Genomic DNA, 17,509 nt, shown 5'->3' on the forward strand with positions numbered 1-17,509 from the left:
CATGTGACTAGTTTTAGCCAGTGGAAAATGAGCAGAAGTGAAGTATATCCCTTCGAGGTGTTTACAACACACCACATCTCCATGCTCTCTTCTGCCTTCTGCTAGCTAGATGCAGAGGTTAACAGGGCTCAGCAGCTGGTGGAGCTATGTGATGGAAAGAACTGGGTCTCTGGATCACTGCACTGAAGAAAGCTACTACTGACTAGAAACAATGTACTGGATTATTACAAGAGAAAGAACTATACTTCCATTTTTTAAAAAAAATAATTAATTAATTTATTTATTTATTTATGGCTGTGTTGGGTCCTCGTTTCTGTGTGAGGGCTTTCTCTAGTTGTGGCAAGCGGGGGCCACTCTTCATCGCGGTGCGCGGGCCTTTCACCATCGCGGCCCCTCCCGTTGCAGGGCACAGGCTCCAGACGCGCAGGCTCAGCAGTTGTGGCTCACGGGCCCAGCTGCTCCGCGGCATGTGGGATCTTCCCAGACCAGGGCTCGAACCCGTGTCCCCTGCATTGGCAGGCAGGCTCTCAACCACTGCGCCACCAGGGAAGCCCTATACTTCCATTTTTTTTAAAAATCTTTATATATTTTTGGGTTGTCACTGGAGTGTACCCTAACTAATACATGAGCCTAACACAGTGGCATACATAGACATTCAAAAGATGGTGAATAACTGAATAGGGCATTCACCCATTTGCCTATGAAAGAACCTGATTACTTTGTACTTTTCCAGGAAAGATTAATTATGGATTGCATCTCATGCAATTATATCCAATAATTGTTGTTATGGAAATCATCTCAGAATGCTATATGAAATAGACTGATGTTAGTAGAACTTTATTTAATCTTATAGTTGTTTCTTCAGATTCATAGATACATATTTAAATTTTGTTGCTGTGGGAGAATGTTGAGGTTGTCATGGCAACAGGTTAAAGCAACAGAGTGTATGTGATGTACTGGGATGCTTGGTGCTAGCCATGCCAGCAAAAACATAAAATAATTATATTATACAGAAAGAACTGTACTAAAGGTAATGGTGTGATAGTCAACTATGTGTCTTTCACCTCCTAGGAACCGTAATTTAACACACTGATTTGTTAACAATTTTGATAATATTGCCAGTCCTGGAAGGAAATGAAGTTTAGACTAAGGATGGGATTATTGGTAGAGGATCATCACTCAGTTTCCAGCTGCCTAGAAAAATACACATGCACACAAACATACACACACACACACACACACAGAGGAAAAGAGAGAGGGAGGGAGAGAGGGAGAGAGACAGAAAGGGGCCGGGGAGAAAGAGAGAGAAAGAAATGGACAGAGAGAGGAGATTGGGCCTACACAAGTAAAATCTGATAGAGTTGATGAATTGAGGGGACAATAAATTTAAAGCAAGCAATCAAATTAAACCCCTTCTGAGCAGAGGTTCTTGAGAAAATTTAAGTAATTACCCCAACTGCCTGATTTACTTCACCATGCTGGCAGAGCCTTTATTGATCCCTTCTCTGTGGACCAGGGGCCTATTTCTCTGCAATATATTTGCTACTGATTTAAGTTATCATCATTCTCTTATGAAAATTAAACGCTTCAAGCAGGGCTATTCTATCTCCCCCAGGGTTATTACTCTTCTCTCTGAGGGACCTCAAGGCTTCAAAGTGTCCAGAAGCAGTAATCGTGAGATAGCACAAGTGGCAGGTGTCCTGGGTTATCATGCAGGATCCAGAATAAAAGAGAAAAGAAATGGGCTTGAGTTCACGGGCTGTGGCATGCTGGAGCAGGGCAGTGTGATGGGCCAGACAGATTCGGGGAGACTAATATTTTTAGCTGTTCTTTGGATGGGTCATATAAAACAGTAAAGAAACAATTCCCCTGACTTCTTTTCTCACTAAAGCCCTAGAGATAATTCAGGAAAACTTTCAACTCTAAGAAAAAAGAAAGAAGATGGCATCCTTACTTTTAGTCTTTATTCCCCTTTCCTTCTCATCTCATGCTATCATTTCCATTTATATGTGCTCATTAAATAATGTCTTCTCCAGGACCCTCCTAGTTTTATTCAGAAACTATATTGGCCAATTTCCTAGAGAAGAAACCCAAGCTTTGAGAGTCCTTCCCACCCTGGGACAGGCTGATGCATCCAGGAAAGAGATTCCGACCCCGAGAGAAGTCGTTACTATATTGAGAGGCGTGACACAAAGGATGCAGACTCTGGACCCCACCTGCAATGGCACAACCCATTTCAAGGCAGAACGAAAAAGGCCCATGCAAACATAAAGAGGAACTGAATTCAATCACAATGCCAGACGGTCTCGGGCGGCCCCTCCACTGCTCCTGGTGCAAACCAGGGTCAAAGACATCTGACGTGGCTCAGTAGAAAGAGGAGATCAATAATGCTAAAGAGAAGCATCTGCAGTAAGAAGCAAATCATTGCAAATTTAAATAAAATGTCCTCCACGGGCAGGACTCCTGATGGAAGCCCTACATCTGCCATGTCGACCTTGTCACTGGGACTCCCCCCCCACTCCTTGCGGGGAGAGAATGAGGGAGAGGCAAGGAAAGAAAAAGCAGGAGCCGGGGATGGTTACCGTATTGTGTTGTCTTCAACCGAGAAGCCCCAAAGAGTGCAGTGCCCATCTGTCCAATCCAAGGAGAAAACACTGATAATGTGAACTATTTTTAGAATGACGGGGTAAACTACACGTCAGTCTCAGAAGAGACTGGCATGTAGCTAAATGAGGTTACTAACAGTAGGATAAACAGAAAGCAAATTTCATTTAATGACTTAAATGTATTGAGAACTTATTACATGAGCCAGATACATCTGACTAATAAGGAAACTAAAGCTCAAAGATTGTAAGCAGTGAGTCAAGGACTCACACCAAGGTCTGCCTCGCTATAAAGTCAGACAGTAATCTAAACCCCAGTGTTAAGGACTCATCTGCAAATACAACATGTTTCGAGGTCATTCTCTTCCTCACGTTCTTCATCGTGTCAGGGTTACTGGCGCACACTTGGCCTGTCTAGATTCACAGGAACAAGAACAAATACCTCTGAAGGCGAGTGAGATACTTAGGCAGAGAGTGGAGGCATAAAATAATGGATTATACAGAAATGTAGAAAGCAAGGAGATTTCAGCCTAGTACTACACCATTTGCTTCCCTTGACTGAGTCTGCTTAGAGAAAATTGGGTTGTTGAGTTAACGCAATAAACTGGTAAATTCTACTGTGGGTTATTCAGACCTCGACATCTTTGTTGTCCTTTGCTGTTGTTCAATATATGCCCTATCATTGTGAGGACCTACACAGATGGAAGCAGGAATAACGTAGGAGCCAGAGAGCTGACTGCCAGGATATAAATTCCACATCAGGAACACATTTCCCAGGGCCCTTTTGCCAAGGGAAATGGTCTTGAGTCTCCCCAGCCCTCTTGACCCATTTCACAGATGCTACCCAAATAGTAAAATGGAAAAATTCTAAGTGACCAATACCCATTTTGTCTTACTTGTGGTTAAATATTAACTTTCTGCTTTATGAAGAAAACTAGCATTTACTGAGCAGGTACAATGCACATTCCCTGCACTAGGTGACTGATACACATGCTATCTCATTGACTTTTCACAACGACCTTTTGAGGCACTACATGCCTACCTAGCAGCTGATGGAACTGAAGGCTACAGTGATGGACTTGCCTAGAGCCAGGACCTATGGGTTGCATGGGGGTTCAAGCCAATGTTCTTAAGACTTTCAAAATCAGTACTCTTTCCTCTTTAATGATGTATGCCCTTGCAACACCTCTGGGTCATCCTTCTAAACTTTAGAAGTCATAGTTCAATAGAGCAGAGGTATATTATTATTATTATTGAGCTGAAAAAAATCATACTGAAATAAATGTGCATCCAAGAAGCAAACGTTTTGTCTAAACTCCTAAACTAAGTGGGTTGCCACTCCTTTCTCTCTTTCATCTAAAATTGAAATATACAAGAATCATTCCAATTACTTGAAGGTTTGGGTTAGCTGATTCCACATTTCCAGAGACTGAGCGAGAAGCTTTTCATGTCCAAAGAACTTTTCGTGGATAATGGCTATTTGGGAAAGGATCTCAGATGAGCAGATGTAATGCATCCACGATTGTTCCACCCCTGGGGAACACAGAGTGAAAGGGAAAGAGCAGGGACCCGGGAGCCATCCAGATCTGAACGAGAACCATGACTTCACCACTGGGTGAAGTTGAGCAAGTCTTTTCCCTCCTCTGTACCTCAGTCTCTTTATCTTTAAAATCAGAATGATGCTACCAACCTCAAAGTGGTGCTGTGAGGACCAACTGAGATGACCTACACAAAAAGCCTGGCACGTACACATACCCACTCACACTAGAAACTAAAATTTTAAACTTTTAGAAACAAAAAGCTCAGTTTCTTTCTCAATCCCTTCTGATATAGCTGTTTATTGATACAGCTGTCTACTGTGCTTGAATAAGATGGGGTGAGGGCATGCACAGTGCCCACTGCTGGTCCAGGGGAGAGTCCATCTTGGGAGGAAAGGAAGTAGCCATTGTTTTGATTCTCACTTTCCGCAATTTTCATTGGGAAAAGAGGGAGGAGAGACCCTCTAACTCCCACAGCTAAACAGAAATGACTTTTGAATTCTCTGCCGTTTTAATATGATCAGCGTTACTATTACGTTCCGGGGATGAAACACAGGGAAAGCTGACAGTGTATCTTTCCTGGATGCCCAAGCAGCTCATAATCAGACATCACCTTTATTTACTGAGCACCTATTACGTGTTCACAGCTCAGCAGCCCAGAAACTAATTCAGATCAGCTTCACCCCAGTGGGATAAAGTTTGAGCCATGCATGATAAAGCTTGAATTAAATGCCTTTTTAGAAGGAAGGAACAAGCAAGCTGCCTCAGAAAGAAGGAAAAGGGCACCAGACCCCATTCGGGGAGGGACGTCTCAACCTCCCCTCAAAGGAAGTCTTCTGTGTGGACCCAGGTGCTGCTGAGGGGGGCCTGGTGGGTCGGCGGGGGATAAAAGGCTCTCTGGAGGCCCTCTGACCCCAGCTGTCCCGCGGGAAATGAGCGAGGAGGCTGCTGGCTGGCAGACAGGCAGGTGTGCCCTTAAGAAGCCACGGAGATTAGCTGGGGCTTATCCAAACCTCTGCAGGAAGCAAATCTCCCCTGGCTTCTCAGGAGACCCCAGCGCTCCTCTGGCGTCAAATAAGCCAGACGCAGAATGGACGTCAACTTGGCCTTTTGTGAACCCAGGGCCCCAGCGTGGAAATCTGGACACGATCACACTTACCAGGGCCCCCAAGGAAAACGAGGATTTGAAGAATATGTTTAGAAAAAGGAAGAGGGAGGAAAAGAAATGACTGCAGGGCAGGAGCACGGGTAGATGCACCTTACTTGTGCTTGCATCTCTGTATTGGGGATCATTTTTGCCCCACCCCCCAAATTTAACCAAAAGTTACCTCATTTGCTTGAAAATATGGCTTCTGGGGAAAACAGGTGGTATCCGCTCTTCAGCAAAGGTAAAGGCCAGAAGACTCAAAGGCTGAGAGAGCTCCCCTTCTCAGGAGCCCGAAGGGAAGCAAATTAGCACTGTGGGCAGAGGAAGGAGGGGGAGACGGGGCCCCCATTCGTGCAGAACACACTGACTTTACTCTATGTCCAGGTCTGATGATGTGGGGAAGGCACTGGCTTTAGACCCACATCATTTAGATGTGCGTTGGAGTCCTGTTCCTGCTGTGTATAAGCTGTATGGCTCTGAACAAGGCACTTCAACGCTCCAAGCACCAATTTTCCCATCCTAAGAGGAGTCGAACAATGGCTCCTTCATGGAGCCAACTGAGCATTAAACAAGATAATTTATATAAACATATAACACAGGACCCAGCACACAGAAGGTGCTCAGTAAACGTTAGTTTTACCCCTTCTTTCAACAACCCAATTCTCTATGCAAAACAGCAGTTAAAATCCCTACACTTGTGGAAACGCATTCCCAGTGAGGGTAAGTCACATCCCCAAACCTCATTCAGATGGAAACAGTAGAGGTGCGAACTCAGATTTCCCTGATGCCCTCCCCAGGCCTTGCTGTTTGATTAGCACCATAAAGATGACCCATTACTCAGACTCAGAAAGGTCAAATGATGGCCACAGCAGAGGCAGGCCTCAGAGCCAGACACTCGTACACCTCAGGCCACCTCCTGCAGGGGTTCCCACCAGGGAGGCTGCACTTGTAACTGCCTCTCCCATGGCAGAAACCCACCCAGGAAATGTGTGGGGTGTACGGGGGTTGGGGCATAGCGTGGTACTCGTGGTTTCAGCTAATAGTGTAAACAAGAGCTCTCTTATCTTTTAAGCTGGTTGTGCCTCACACATATACAGGCACAGGACAACTGGCTCTGGAATGGCTGAGATGCGGAGAAGACGTCCTTGATTCAATAACAACAACAACTATAATAGGAATTTTGTTTTCAACTCAGCCCCTGCCCTCCCTGCCTTCACATGTGGCATGTGCAGGAACATAACAGCACAGGTGGTACAGCGGTCTCTCTACCCAACTCTCAGGTCGTTTCTGAGGCAGGAAGGTTCTCGGGGAGAGGCCGGATTGGGGTGAATCTTGTCTTTATTTCTTCCCAGAAGTGGCTGAACTTCTACTTCTGTTTGAAATGTCCTATCAATCACCAATACCTAAACTTTCATCATTTTAGAACTAGAAGGAAACTTGTACACACTCTCATTTTATAAATGAGGAAACTAAGGGAGACACAGAGGTGTGGAATAAGTTTCCCAAGGCCAGCTAGCAATCCGGTGCCCACCCCCTCCACTGGTTGACGCAGGGTTTCAGGGACCCACATGCACGGTAGAACAACCTTGACCAGTCGTTCTCAACATGATGGGGGCTCACTGTGCAGAGCTCATGAGAACGGCACTAGGGGTCAAGTGTGATAAGAACACAATTAGTGTGACAAATATTCAAATATGCCACTAAACATCCTCAGGAAAAAGTAAATAAATAAAATGCCAAAAAGCCCTTGAAACCAGTATGACATTTTTTTATTTCAGAGATTTCTTTTTGGGTCCCCAAGACAGTCTGCTATAATTATTATGGAAATGGCAAATCACTATAAACATAGTCTTTGATTTAGTCTCATCATGTCTGATAAAGTTGTTTAATTCAACTATAATTTATGGAGCACCTACTATGTGCCAGGTAGATTCTAAGTGCTAAGAATAAAAAGATGAACAGCCACAGTCTCTGTGCTCAAGAAATTCAGTGTCTAGGAAGGGGTAAAAACAAGCACTGCAGAAAATACATCAAAGACCTAAATATAAGACCGAAAACTGTAAAACTCTTAGAAGAAAATGTAGGGGAAAAGTTTCGAAACAGGATTTGGCAATGACTTCTTGGATGTAACATCAAAAGCCAAACAGAAAAAGAAAAAAAATAGATAAATTGGACTACATCAAAATTTAAAACTTCTACGCATTAAATGACACGATTAACAGAGTGAAAAGGCAACCCACTGAACGGAGAAAAATATTTACAAATTGTGTATCCGATAAGGGATCCAGAACATATAAAGAACTCCTCCAATTCAACCACAAAACAAAGAACTTGGTTCAAAAATGGGCAAAGGACTTGAATAGGCATTTCTCTAAAGATGACATACAAATGGCGGATAAGCACATGAAAGGATGCTCAACATCACTAATCATCAGGGAAATGCAAATCAAAACTACAATGAAATACCACCTCACACCCATTAGAATGGATACTATCAAAAAACCAGAAAGTTTAAGTGTTAGAAAAGATGCGGAGAAATCAAAACTCTTGCACACTGTTGGCGGAATGTAAAACGATGCAGCCAGTGTGGGAAACAGTGTGGTGGTGCCTCCGAAACTTAAAAATAGAACTACCATTTGATTTCACAATCTCACTTCTGGGTACATGCCCAAAAGAATTGAAAATAGGGTCTTGAAGAGATACTTGTACATCTGTGCTTATGGCAGAATTTTTCACGATAACCGAAAGGTGGAAGTGATCCAAGTGTCCATCAACAGATGAATGGATGAAAAAAAATGTGATATATACAGACAATGGAATATTACTGAACCTCAAGAAAGAAGGAAGTTCTGATACACGCTGCAATATGGATGAACCTTGAGGACAGTGTGCTAAGGGAAATAATCCAGTCACCAAAAAACCAAATACTATATGATTCCAGTTCTATGAAGTACTTAAAGCACCTGTCATTTACAGAGGCAGAAAGTAGAATGATAGTTGCCAGGGCAGGAGAGGGAGGAATGGGCAGTTATTGATCCACGAGTGCAGAGTTTCACTTCTGTGAGATGAAAAGAGTTCTGTGAATGGACCGTGGTGATGGTAACGTGACAATGTGACTGCAATTAATACCCCTGAGCTGAACACCTAAAAATGGTTGAGATGGTAATTTTTATACTATATGTATTTTACCAAAATTTTAAAAAATACAGGCACTGCAGTCACCATCGTCAGTAAACTCATCAGGAGGTAACTTAAGTCTCTGGTGCCCCAGCTACCCTGCAAGAGACCAGGCTAGGTTTAGGGTCTGACAGAAACCACTCACAAAAATGTTAAGACTCTGTGAAAGTGTGGAACACTGAGAGAAGAGGGGAGCCCGTGTGCAAGAAAGCTGGTCACCTGCAGAGCCCTGCCAAGTCTTCCTTGCAGACCATAAGCCTCACCAGATGGTTTATAAAACCGATCACGCAAAATTTCCCCATTAACAGTCAGAAATTATTTTAAGCGCCATTGTCATAGGAGAGACATAGTGGGACAAACTAAAAAGTTCCAAATCATTAACTTTTACTCTCGACTGTTAAGAGGTTTTGCTTGGTGTTCTCACATGGAGACAGCAGATACTGAGGTGAACTTTGTAGTTATTTGTTTAGAAAATGGCTGGTAAGGACTTACCAGTTTCTTTCTAAGAGATCCTCCAGGCTCTCGGTTCCCCTTCAGTAGGGAATTTTTCCTGGAGCGCTACCGTCCTGGAGAGATGAGTCCGACAGGATGTGGAAAACCAGCATCTCTACTGAGAGGGCACACGAGAAAGACAAATTACCCAAGGCAAAGGTGAAATGATTTTCCCAAAGTCCCAACATTTAAAAACTTCATGAAACTCATGGATGCCCTTAAAAAGCCATACCTCTACCCACAGCATTTACCAAGCTCCCTTTTTTGTCTCTTCTTTGGGCCAAGTGCTGTGCTGAGCTGGGGGTATAGAGAAGTAGGATGCAATCCCTGCTTCCGATAACTTGACATCCTCAGGAGTGAGAAAGCATTAACGTATGAATTACACCGTCATAATACAGGATAGATATACTGTGGTTCTGTCTGCATAAACTAAAGAAAGCACAAGCACCAGCACACCTCCCCTTGTGCCACTTTCAGATGAGAAAGGTAAAGCTCAGAGAAACAAAAGGTTAATCAAGGAGCGAGCGCCATGTCATGCGTTTTGCCTGCTGACGTGGCTAACCTCAAATTCGTGTCCCCCGGGACCCAGCATCCTTCTCCCTAGATGCCCAGTCTCTGCCTGGAGTCGGTCGGAGCGCAAAGCTGAGGCTGAGAGCACAGGATTCCCTCCCCTTCCAAGCCTGTCAGCCTCCCAGAGAGGAGACACTCCCTGTCCCTTGGTCACAGAATGTATGGCCATACCTTTGATCAGAAAGGCCAGCAGCTAGCGAGTGCAAAATGGCAAATCCATCAGCACCACCATTCAAACTGCAAGGCTGGCAGCGCTGTCTTCACGAATTAAATATGACACAACACAAGGATCCCGAGGTTCGGACAGACCTCACTGCCTGACATGCTGGGTCAGCCTAATTCCCAGCCTGTTTCAGATACCCAAACAAATTATCACGCGTTCCATGATGATACCAAATTGTGTTTCTGTGGGTGTGTGTGTGTGTGTGTGTGTGTGTGTGTGTTCCAAAGCCTCCATGCAAGTGCATGGTCATCAATTAAATATTTATCAGACCCCCGCTGACCTACGAGGCACAATCTTCATCCTCCGGCTCTGGGAGCATCAGTATCGGCTATTTTTAAAAGGCTGCTTCTCTTCTTGGTCAGTGGAACCTATTTAAACCTGAATGAAGAGCCCTCACTATCTTTTGTACTGGATCCATCTACCAGGCTGAATGAGGCTTTTAGAACCAACAAGAACCAGATGGCCCTCCAAGAGCATTTTTGAATGTTTAGATCTGAGTCATTTGTATGCGGATATCTTCACAAAATAGCAATCTGGGTAACAGGCTCCAGGCTGAGTCCAGCTTTCCAGACAGCCCATCTTTGCCCACAATTGAGAAGACAGGCACAATATTGTAGGGTTCCACAAAAATATTACAGCATTTCTCTATATGTGTAGCATCAAATACAGGAAGAGTCCCCGTCAGGCTGTCACGACAATGTTAGTTCGCCACAACCACGTCCCTTCCCAATTATTTTTCTTTTTCCCATGGCACCTACAAGTTCTCCCCTAGCATAGGCCTAAAGCCAGCTTTGTGAATCAGCCAGCAGAGGGCACTACAAAACTGGTGCAATAATCCAAATCACCACAAATTCAGAGCTGAAAAAGATTTAGGCTAATCAAAATGGGCTCCAGTTTTATTATGTGCTGGGAGCTCCTAGCCAGAAACAGGAGGACCAGGGGAGGGAAGAGATGGAACCAGAAATGCACTGGTAGATGGGCCCGCTCATCTGAGGAAGAGGGAAGGCAGCAGAGTGAGTCCAGTATCAGAAATCCAACGGGAGGGGCAAACCTAGTTCAAAAGTGGGAAGTGATCAAAATTAAGGGGGTCAACCCAGGACTGTGACTTCTCAGCATTTACCCCAGAGAAGGGAAAACTTATGTTTACACAAACACCTGTACATGGATATTTATAGCAGCTCTATTTATAACCACCCCAAACTGGGAACCATCCAAACCTCCTTCTGCCAGTGAATGGATAAACCAAATATGTTACATCCATACACTGGAAAATCACTCAGCAATTTAAAAAGGACAAATTATGGATACATACAACAACACTAACAAACCTCGAAGGTTGAGTGAAAGAAGCTATTCTCAAGAAAAAGTTCCATTTGTACAACACGTTCAACATCTCAGCACTGCCAGGGTCTGGGGGTGAGGGGAGGCGATGACTTACAAAGGAAGAGCATGAAAGAATTTTCTGCAGTTGATGTAACTGCTCTGTGCCCTGCTTTTGGTGATGATTACATGAACGTATACATGTGTTAAAATTCATAGAACTGTGCAAGCAAGTCAGTTTCACTGTAAGTTAATTAGAAAAATAAATTTTTAAAAAGAAAAAAAAAATGAGCCATAAAAAAAATCAAAGGGGTAGAACTCGAGAGGCAGGATGGGATACGTAGATAAAGAGTGAGCTCTAGCAATGGTCCTTATCCAGAATGGAGGTAAAGGGCAGAGGCCCAGCAGCAGAGTTGAGCCCCCGAGGACAGGCTGCCGGGGATCAGGTGAGAAGACAGGGCTCCCCGCTGCTGATTGGTTGAGGTGGGGTTTCCGCTGAACACCAGCAGCTCAAGTTGAAGGTAACGGAGGAGCCCAGTGGACCCACACGGTGTTGACTGAGCACAGAGGCTGCCGCGCGATGCTCCTGCAGCCCCAGGGGCTCTGTTCACCCTTAGGAGCCCACATCCAAGACGATGCAGAGCCGCCCCAAGTCACTGCCCCAACCCACTCGCTGGTAAGGAGGGGCTCGTCAGCTGTGGGCAGAGGTTTAGCTGAGAGCTCCAGTGACAGACAAAAGCTAGACAGACCTAATCTAACCCTCCCGCTCACAGACAAGAAACCTGAAAGAGCAAAGTCCCCCAAATCACACAGCTCATGAGCATCCCCAGGGGTCCTGAATCCCAGCCCTGGACCCTTTCCACTGTGCCTTGCACCGCTCCCTCATCAGTTCTCTAGCCTGGGATGGTATTTCTTCTCATCTGTCCTGGGTAGGTGAGACCATGTTTTGCACTTAAAAGATAACAAAACACAGGTGACTCCACAGCATTCCATGACAACACGTGGAAAAAGTCTCTACCTCACTTAACCTTTGTCTGTCACTGTTAATGCTTGTTCTTTTCTCACCTGAATTGCTCATTACTTCCTGTGTCTGATTTCTGTGTCAGCCTTCTCTTATTCATGCCATTAAATACAAGATTGGATGGGATGGCTACAAAGACAGTCAAAGTTCTCACCTATCAAATCACCTCTTATGTCCTATCCACGTTTTTCATTTCCATCAAGCTTTGGAGAGCTCAGAAGAGGGAGAAGTGTTATGGTTCCCTGGGATGGAATGTTACAAGAGAAAAGCCTTGGGTACAGAAGTCGAGGTCAAGGTACTGGCTCAGCTCTGCTAATAACTGGGTGTGAGATTTTAGGTACGTCACTTCCTTTCTTGAGAATGAATTTCCTCCTCTATAAAGTGAGCTGGTTGGATTGGAAAATTACTAAGGTACTGTTCAGTCCTATAATGTTACATTCCACATTTAGTCTTAAGTGTAGATGGCAAATAACCAAACTGATACACAAAAGAACTGATACATTTCCGTAATTCAACAGATATCTTTTGCAGGTCTACTCTATTTTCAGGCTACACATTAGCCAGGAGGTATTTAACAACATATAAGAAATGAACACTGCCTTTAAGGACACGTAACCCCACGGATCAGAACAAGAGTCTAGGTTAAAGGATCCACTGTTCCATTTGGCCTCATGTGGGTCATTTGTTTAACCTCTCTGAACCCATTTCTTCATCTATAAATTGTGAATAATAATGGCTCCTTCTAGGAGTGAAAAATAAATGAGGGTATATTAGGTTTTATTATTAAGTCATTTATATTACTGTCTTGCCCTTTTGAAACAGCATTTTTCTTTCTTACCCCATACTTTTTGGCACATAATCTCCATTTTTAATCTCTTCTTCTTTGAAGTTGAATTTTCTATTAATGCCTTGAGATGCAACTCATATTCCACTTTTCCACAAAGATGTACCTGTCTGCTCCAGCCAACACAATCTCCCTTGTCTCTGGTTTTCTGTTGCCTTTTAAAAAACACTGATGTGGTGTTTTCTATTGCTGCATAATTGACTTGGGTGTGTGTGGTTTAAACTCTCCTGAACTCCAGTTTATATGTTACCAAATGCCTCCAGAGACCTCAAATTCTACATACTTCAAGTAGAATCCACAATCTTGTCAAACCTTCTCCTCTTTGTGGGCTCATTTCAGTCTATAGTTTCTCAGTTGCTTGCACTAGATACCTAAGTATTTTTCTTGTTTCTTCTCCACCATAGCCTCCTCCAATCCATCCTATTAATTCCAACTCTCACGCATCCCTCAAATCAGCCTTTCTCATCTCCATTGTCTCAGCCTTCCTGGAGCATCTCCTGACTTAAGAGTAATGCAATAGCAGAGGGCAGAATGTATCAGTATCACCCCCCAAGCTTTTTCAAAATACCCCTATTTACCATTCCATCACCTCATATGCCATCAGAAACTCGGCTGAGGGAAAAGACAGAAGACTAAGGAAAAAACTGGGCTTGTGTATCCTGCAAGAGCGTCCCAGGTTATTCTGATACATTGCCCATCACTGCTGAGAACCACTGTTTGAACCTTTCTCCTCTCCAATCCCCCTCTACTGCCCAAATTACTTTTCAAAACCTCCAATTATAATGGTTCCTCACTACCTCTCAGAAACAAGCAAACAAACAAGAGATTCTTTAGTCTGGCTTTCACGTTCTGGCTACAGGCCACTTTCCTGACTGGGTTTCCCCCCATTCCTTCCATGCCCCATGGGTTCCAGCCAAACCAAACTTGACCTTGTTCCTCTAGACATACCACATCCTTCCATAACCCCGGGTCTTGATTCACGCCACCTCACCTTCTTGGGATTCCCTTCTGTTCTTGTCTATCCCTACCTGGGAAAATCCCACTTGACTTTCAATGTCCATCTCCCCCACAAAGTCTTCACCAATTTTCACCCTCTCCCAGGCAGAGTTAGTTATTCCCTTCTCTACACCCTCATCTCATTGTATTCACAGTGCTCATATATTGAGTAAAGGCTCGGGTAGGCCATCTTTCTTGACTCCCTCCAATAGGATATGGGTCCCTCCTGTGGTCCCCTAAGTAACTGTTTATACCTCTGTTATAGTTACACCCTATTCTACTCAGTGTGTGTGTCGGCGGGGGGAGGTGGGGAGGGGGGAGGTTCATAACCCGTTTGTCTTCTAATTTAGACCGTGAACTCCTCAAAGACAGACACCATCTTATCCTTCTTTGAATCCGCAGCCTCAAGCAAGGGTCTGGAATCTTACTGGGCACTTAATAACACTTCGGTCAAGATCCAGATTATCACAGATGTAAAAAACAAACTTATGGTTACCAGGGGATAAGGGGGGGAGGGATAAATTGGGAGACTGGGATTGACAGAAACACACTACCAAATATCAGATAACTAATAAGAACCTGCTGTATAGGACAGGGAACTCTATTCAATACTCTGTAATGACCTGTATGGGTAAAGAATCTAAAAAAAAAGTGGATGTATGTATAACTGATTCACTGTGCTATACACCTGAAATTAACACAACATTGTAAATCAACTATCCTCCAACAAAAATTAAAAAAAAAAAAGACCCAGACTAGATACCGTCCCCTCGGTAAGCATTTACCAGCTCGAAGCAGCAGCAGTGACTTCCTTCTGCCACCGCAGCACACTGCCACTATCACCTTCTACCGCAAAAGCCTGTTTCGGAGTTCATAGCCTTACCTAAGACTGTGAGTACACTAGGGCTGGGAACTATGTCTTTATCTTTTTCTGCCCTGTAGCATGCTGCACAGTGCCTGACAAACAGTTCCACCCACCAAGGTTCTGGAATAACTGAACTGAATTTACTGGTGATTTCTTTCCAGGTGATAAGCTCTTCAAGGACCCTCACTGCATCTTTTACCCCTCTCACAATTTCAGCAACATCTCCTCCAGTCCTGGATTGACAGCAAACATTCAACAAAATATTTGTCCATCAACACATTCTTTTTTTTTTTTTTTTAAGTCAATGGGTTTGTTTTTGTTTTTTAAATTTATTTATTTATTTATTTATGGCTGTGTTGGGTCTTCGTTTCTGTGCGAGGGCTTTCTCTAGTTGTGGCAGGCGGGGGCCACTCTTCATCGCGGTGCGTGGGCCTCTCACTATCGCGGCCTCTTTTGTTGCAGAGCACAGGCTCCAGACGCGCAGGCTCAGTAGTTGTGGCTCACGGGCCTAGTTGCTCCGCGGCATGTGGGATCTTCCCAGACCAGGGCTCGAACCCGTGTCCCCTGCCTTGGCAGGCAGATTCTCAACCACTGCGCCACCAGGGAAGCCCCATCAACACATTCTTATTGAATATTCCTGAATAAGTTTAGGCCTGCCTTGAGAGGATGCAGTGTCCCTCTCGGCTGTGTTTCCAGGAAAGGAGGGACTTAGTCTTTCAGTGGCCATCCCCCAACTCCAACTGTCATCCTGTATATATCCTGCTTTTCAGCATGGTTCGTCACGTCACTAGAAAGTCTGCATCTGTCACTTTCCAATTCCCAGCTTGTTTCTCTGGACCAGCCATCTCCCTCCTCTCCAGTTGTCCCAATGTGTTCACCAGAATGGCATGTGCCATCCTAACCTCAACCAGGAGTCAAAATAATGTCTACTTATGTGATAAGTTCTAGTCCAACAAAGCTGAGGGTTGGATCACTGTTCAATGCATTCATAGTACATAGGCCTACCGGATAATGAAAAACATTGCTTTATACACAACTGAAGGGTTTTGGAATTTTGTTTTTAAAAACTAAACTAAAATATCATGATATTTATGAAAATAAATCCAATCTCACATTATTATTAAAATAAAAGTTAGGAATACACTGTGTGGTAGGTTTTATTTTAGGCAGTAATAATAATTACCATGCTTTTAGAAAGCACAAACATGACAAAAGCTCTCTTTTTCTCCACTGCTTAAGTAAAATAACACAAATATGCTTCTACAAGTTTATAAATTACCCAACGATTCTTGAATGCCTGGGCACAACTTAGGTGACACCATCATCCAAAACATTAAGTTAGGTAATGAGCAACCAATGAGGAAATAGTTTTCCTAGAAGCTGGGAAATTACACTAACTTGAGTTAAATAAAAAGAACAAGCTCAACATTGATCATAGCACATCAACTGGGAGGAGGGATGCAAAGCATGGCCACCATCATCATATATCACAATAGCAGAGATGTCAAAAAATTTTAGAGTTTCTTCCAGGTAGGTTTAGGTATGAAATTACTTGGAGGCAGAAAATAATGACCCTGACACAGGATGTAAGTGAACTTTAATTCACATATTATCACTGTATTTAAACGTCCCCAGAATCATGATTACTCTAAAATTCTATGATCTAGGATAGATCATTTTCTTTCTGCAGTGAGGTCATTTGTATGATTAGCTGCAATGCAGTATTTTAAGGCTCCATCAAGAAGAACAAAATGAAATCAAGAACTGAGGCAACAGTACAGACTAGTTTTGTGAAATCTGACACTAGAAAAAAAGATTGGTCTGGGCTTGAATGATTCCGACTGATTATCCCTACAACTCAAGTTCATTTGTATAAAATGGAGTGGTCTGGAATATCCAAAATAACTAGTCCTAATATAGAAAGGACAGGTCTTAGTTAAGATCACCATGTTACAGACTTGAGTTGCCATTTCAGATCATTTCTCAGATTTGCAAGGAGTGAAAAGAAACAAACATTTTGAGAAGTTTCAACACTTCTAGCATTAACCATCTTAATGTCCATAGGTCCTACCTGGTTAATGCTTTATGTGTAAAGAAAGCTCTAAATTATTCAAAATGTCTCAAGTGGGCAAAAGGGTTGATTCTCTCTACCAGGAAATTGGTTCCAGCCAAGTGCATCATATTGAAACAACTTTTCCTTTTGATTGTTAACTTCTTAAGGGCAGTAGGGTCCCACCAACCAACCCAGAGCAGCCACTGAATTCCTCTAAGATCTCAAGTGTACCCTTGAAAAGTGATGCACGCTGGCACAAGGAGATGAGCTAGGAAGATCAGGTCTTTGTCTCGGGATTCAGCACCATGTGTTTTTTAACGCTGGATAAGCCAAAACTCCCTTTGGTCCTCAGTCTCCCCTTATTTTTTTCCCCTTATGTCAGGGGGGAAAAAATAACAAAACTCTTTCAAAGGTATGACGATGAATTAGATTGTGACAGTCAAACGACTTTAGCTTTTTGGGAAAAGATTTTGCAGCAGTAACAGTAACCTGTTTCCTCCAAGAGGTTGAACAAATTATTCTATGAGTTCTTGATTTATGCTTGGGTGAGCTGCTTTCACTGGGGTCAAGGCACTTGTGATTCCTGTTGGGCTTTATTTTAGTTCTACCTTGCCAGTGGCCGGGGCAAGTGTGGGGATAAGAACACCCAAAGGGATGGGG

At 43.6% G+C, this 17,509-nt stretch overlaps 1 long non-coding RNA gene across 2 annotated transcripts in view; it reads right to left on the reverse strand.

Annotated features, from left to right (window-relative positions):
- Positions 1-17,509, reverse strand: part of LOC103006092 (uncharacterized) — a 237,520-nt gene that overhangs the window by 163,238 nt on the left and 56,773 nt on the right. For both annotated transcript variants that reach the window (XR_009009168.1, XR_009009167.1), the window contains exon 2: positions 8,958-9,075. This is a non-coding gene — a long non-coding RNA (uncharacterized LOC103006092). The remainder of the gene's footprint in view (positions 1-8,957; positions 9,076-17,509) is intronic.

This window comes from Balaenoptera acutorostrata, chromosome 9 (assembly GCF_949987535.1).
Source record: "Balaenoptera acutorostrata chromosome 9, mBalAcu1.1, whole genome shotgun sequence".
In the NCBI taxonomy this organism is placed as follows: domain Eukaryota; kingdom Metazoa; phylum Chordata; class Mammalia; order Artiodactyla; family Balaenopteridae; genus Balaenoptera; species Balaenoptera acutorostrata.